The sequence below is a fragment of the Lygodium microphyllum genome, unplaced genomic scaffold (assembly GCF_053477565.2).
Source record: "Lygodium microphyllum isolate KBCC unplaced genomic scaffold, Lygodium_microphyllum_v1.1.10 scaffold_269, whole genome shotgun sequence".
Classification (NCBI taxonomy): Eukaryota; Viridiplantae; Streptophyta; class Polypodiopsida; order Schizaeales; family Lygodiaceae; genus Lygodium; species Lygodium microphyllum.
Genome location: NW_028229750.1, coordinates 10,001 through 15,000, shown reverse-complemented (window position 1 = coordinate 15,000; position 5,000 = coordinate 10,001).

Here is a 5,000-nt window from a genome sequence, read left to right as displayed (position 1 = left end):
GGGGCTGACGCGGGGTTGGAGTGGTCAAGCGGGGTTTTTGGAGGAGAGGTGGGGTGCTGTGGAGGGAGCGGGGTTTTTCGAGGTGGGGTGCGTGGGGGCGTCGTGGGGGGGTGACGCGGGGTGGGGGTGGGGGTGGTCGAGCGGGGTTTTTGGAGGAGAGGTGGGGTGCTGTGGAGGGAGCGCGGTTTTTCGAGGTGGGGTGCGGGGGGGCGTCGTGGGGGGGTGCGGTGGGGTGGGGGGGTGCGTCGTGGGGGGGTGCGGTGGGGTGGGGGTGCGCCGTGACACGGGGTGGGGTGGGTCGAGCGCGGTTTTTTGGAGGCGTGGCGGGGTGGTGTGGAGGGAGCGGGGTTTTTCGAGGTGGGGTGCGGGGGGGCGTCGTGGGGGGGTGACGCGGTGGGGTGGGGGGGTGCGCCGTGTCGTGGGGGGGAGACGAGGGGTGGGGTGGGTCGAGCGGGGTTTTCGAAGGCGTGGTGGTGTGGCGTGGAGGGAGCGGGGTTTTTCGAGGTGGGGTGCGGGGGGGGCGTCGTGGGGGGGTGCGGTGGGGTGGGGGGGTGCGCCGTGTCGTGGGGGGGTGACGCGGGGTGGGGTGGGTCGAGCGGGGTTTTTCGAGGTGGGGTGCGGGGGGGGGGGGGTGATATGCGCCGCGTCGTGGGGGGGTGCGGTGGGGTGTGGGGGGTGTGCCGTGTCGTGGGGGGCTGACGCGAGGTGGGGTGGGTCGAGCGGGGTTTTCGGAGGCGTGGTGGGGTGGTATGGACGGAGCGGGGTTTTTCGAGGTGGGGTGCGGGGCGGCGTCGTTGGGGGGTGCGGTGGGGTGGGGGGTGCGCCATGTCGTGGGGGGGTGACGCGGGGTGGGGTGGGTCGAGCGGGGTTTTCGGAGGCATTTGTGGTGTGGCGTGGAGGGAGCGGGGTTTTTCGAGGTGAGGTGCGGGGGGGCGTCGTGGGGGGGTGCGGTGGGGTGGGGGGGTGCGCCGTGTCGTGGGGGGGAGACGCGGGGTGGGGTGGGTCGAGCGGGGTTTTCGGAGCCGTGGTGGTGTGGCGTGGAGGGAGCGTGGTTTTTCGAGGTGGGGTGCGGGGGGGGCGTCGTGGGGGGGTGCGGTGGGGTGGGGGGGTGTGCCGTGTCGTGGGGGGGTGGCGCGGGGTTGGGGTGGTCCAGCGGGGTTTTTGGAGGAGAGGTGGGGTGCTGTGGAGGGAGCGGGGTTTTTTGAGGTGGGGTGCGGGGGGCCGTCGTGGGGGGGTGACGCGGGGTGGGGGTGGGGGTGGTCGAGCGGGGTTTTTGGAGGAGAGGTGGGGTGCTGTGGAGGGAGCGCGGTTTTTCAAGGTGGAGTGCGGGGGGGCGTCGTGGGGGGGTGCGGTGGGGTGGGGGGGTGCGCCGTGTCGTGGGGGGGAGACGCGGGGTGGGGTGGGTCGAGCGGGGTTTTCGGAGGCGTGGTGGTGTGGCGTGGAGGGAGCGGGGTTTTTCGAGGTGGGGTGCGGGGGTGGCGTCGTGGGGGGGTGCGGTGGGGTGGGGGGGTGCGCCGTGTCGTGGGGGGGTGACGCGGGGTGGGGTGGGTCGAGCGGGGTTTTTCGAGGTGGGGTGCGGGGGGGGGGGGGATATGCGCCGCGTCGTGGGGTGGTGCGGTGGGGTGTGGGGGGTGTGCCGTGTCGTGGGGGGCTGACGCGAGGTGGGGTGGGTCGAGCGGGGTTTTCGGAGGCGTGGTGGGGTGGTATGGAGGGAGCGGGGTTTTTCGAGGTGGGGTGCGGGGCGGCGTCGTTGGGGGGTGCGGTGGGGTGGGGGGTGCGCCATGTCGTGGGGGGGTGACGCGGGGTGGGGTGGGTCGAGCGGGATTTTCGGAGGCATTTGTGGTGTGGCGTGGAGGGAGCGGGGTTTTTCGAGGTGGGGTGCGGGGGGGGCGTCGTGGGGGGGTGCGGTGGGGTGGGGGTGGGTCGAGCGCGGTTTTTTGGAGGCGTGGCGGGGTGGTGTAGAGGGAGCGCGGTTTTTCGAGGTGGGGTGCGGGGGGGCGTCGTGGGGGGGTGCGGTGGGGTGGGGGGGTGCGCCGTGTCATGGGGGAGTGACGCGGGGTTGGGGTGGTCAAGCGGGGTTTTTGGAGGAGAGGTGGGGTGCTGTGGAGGGAGCGGGGTTTTTCGAGGTGGGGTGCGCGGGGGCGTCGTGGGGGGGTGACGCAGGGTGGTGGTGGTCGAGTGGGGTTTTTGGAGGAGAGGTGGGGTGCTGTGGAGGGAGCACGGTTTTTCGAGGTGGGGTGCGCGGGGGCGTCGTGGGGGGGTGCGGTGGGGTGGGGGGGTGCGCCGTGTCGTGGGGGAGTGACGCGGGGTTGGGGTGGTCAAGCGGGGTTTTTGGAGGAGAGGTGGGGTGCTGTGGAGGGAGCGGGGTTTTTCGAGGTGGGGTGCGGGGGGGCGTCGTGGGGGGGTGACGCGGGGTGGGGGTGGGGGTGGTCGAGCGGGGTTTTTGGAGGAGAGGTGGGGTGCTATGGAGGGAGCGCGGTTTTTCGAGGTGGGGTGCGGGGGGGCGTCGTGGGGGGGTGCGGTGGGGTGGGGAGGTGCGCCGTGTCGTGGGGGGGAGACGCGGGGTGGGGTGGGTCGAGCGGGGTTTTCGGAGGCGTGGTGGTGTGGCGTGGAGGGAGCGGGGTTTTTCGAGGTGGGGTGCGGGGGGGGCGTCGTGGGGGGTGCGGTGGGGTGGGGGGGTGCGCCGTGTCATGGGGGGGTGACGCGGGGTTGGGGTGGTCAAGCGGGGTTTTTGGAGGAGAGGTGGGGTGCTGTGGAGGGAGCGGGGTTTTTCGAGGTGGGGTGCGGGGGGGCGTCGTGGGGGGGTGACGCGGGGTGGGGATGGGGGTGGTCGAGCGGGGTTTTTGGAGGAGAGGTGGGGTGCTGTGGAGGGAGCGCGGTTTTTCGAGGTGGGGTGCGGGGGGGGTGTCGTGGGGGGGTGCGGTGGGGTGGGGGGGTGCGCCGTGTCATGGGGGGGAGACGCGGGGTGGGGTGGGTCGAGCGGGGTTTTCGGAGGCGTGGTGGTGTGGCGTGGAGGGAGCGGGGTTTTTCGAGGTGGGGTGCGGGGGGGGCGTCGTGGGGGGGTGCGGTGGGGTGGGGGGGTGCGCCGTGTCGTGGGGGGGTGACGCGGGGTGGGGTGGGTCGAGCGGGGTTTTTCGAGGTGGGGTGCGGGGGGGGGTGATATGCGCCGCGTCGTGGGGGGGTGCGGTGGGGTGTGGGGGGTGTGCCGTGTCGTGGGGGGCTGACGCGAGGTGGGGTGGGTCGAGCGGGGTTTTCGGAGGCGTGTTGGGGTGGTATGGAGGGAGCGGGGTTTTTCGAGGTGGGGTGCGGGGCGGCGTCGTTGCGGGGTGCGGTGGGGTGGGGGGTGCGCCATGTCGTGGGGGGGTGACGCGGGGTGGGGTGGGTCGAACGGGGTTTTCGGAGGCATTTGTGGTGTGGCGTGGAGGGAGCGGGGTTTTTCGAGGTGGGGTGCGGGGGGGGCGTCGTGGGGGGGTGCGGTGGGGTGGGGGTGGGTCGAGCGCGGTTTTTTGGAGGCGTGGCGGGGTGGTGTGGAGGGAGCGCGGTTTTTCAAGGTGGGGTGTGGGGGGGCGTCGTGGGGGGGTGCGGTGGGGTGGGGGGGTGCGCCGTGTCATGGGGGAGTGACGCGAGGTTGGGGTGGTCAAGCGGGGTTTTTGGAGGAGAGGTGGGGTGCTGTGGAGGGAGCGGGGTTTTTCGAGGTGGGGTGCGCGGGGGCGTCGTGGGGGGGTGACGCGGGGTGGGGGTGGTCGAGCGGGGTTTTTGGAGGAGAGGTGGGGTGCTGTGGAGGGAGCGCGGTTTTTCGAGGTGGGGTGCGCGGGGGCGTCGTGGGGGGGTGCGGTGGGGTGGGGGGGTGCGCCGTGTCGTGGGGGAGTGACGCGGGGTTGGGGTGGTCAAGCGGGGTTTTTGGAGGAGAGGTGGGGTGCTGTGGAGGGAGCGGGGTTTTTCGAGGTGGGGTGCGGGGGGGCGTCGTGGGGGGGTGACGCGGGGTGGGCGTGGGGGTGGTCGAGCGAGGTTTTTGGAGGAGAGGTGGGGTGCTGTCGAGGGAGCGCGGTTTTTCGAGGTGGGGTGCGGGGGGGCGTCGTGGGGGGGTGCGGTGGGGTGGGGGGGTGCGCCGTGTCGTGGGGGGGAGACGCGGGGTGGGGTGGGTCGAGCGGGGTTTTCGGAGGCGTGGTGGTGTGGCGTGGAGGGAGCAGGGTTTTTCGAGGTGGGGTGCGGGGGGGGCGTCGTGGGGGGGTGCGGTGGGGTGGGGGGGTGCGCCGTGTCGTGGGGGGGTGACGCGGGGTGGGGTGGGTCGAGCGGGGTTTTTCGAGGTGGGGTGCGGGGGGGGGGGATATGCGCCGCGTCGTGGGGGGGTGCGGTGGGGTGTGGGGGGTGTGCCGTGTCGTGGGGGGCTGACGCGAGGTGGGATGGGTCGAGCGGGGTTTTCGGAGGCGTGGTGGGGTGGTATGGAGGGAGCGGGGTTTTTCGAGGTGGGGTGCGGGGCGGCGTCGTTGGGGGGTGCGGTGGGGTGGGGGGTGCGCCATGTCGTGGGGGGTGCCGCGGGGTGGGGTGGGTCGAGCGGGGTTTTCGGAGGCATTTGTGGTGTGGCGTGGAGGGAGCGGGGTTTTTCGAGGTCGGGTGCGGGGGGGCGTCGTGGGGGGGTGCGGTGGGGTGGGGGGGTGTGCCGTGTCATGGGGGAGTGACGTGGGGTTGGGTGGGTCGAGCGGGGTTTTTCGACGTGGGTTGAGGGGGGGTGCGCCGTGTCGTGGGGGGGTGCGGTGGGGTGTGGGGGGTGTGCCGTGTCGTGGGGGGGCTCACGCGAGGTGGGGTGGGTCGAGCGGGGTTTTCGGAGGCGTGGTGGGGTGGTGTGGAGGGAGCGGGGTTTCTCGAGGTGGGGTGCGGGGGGCATCGTGGGGGGGTGCGGTGGGGTGGAGGGTGCGCCGTGTCGTGGGGGAGTGAGGCGGGGCACGGTGGGTCGAGCCTGGTTTTTGGAGGAGTGGTGGGGTGCTGTGGATGGAGCGGGG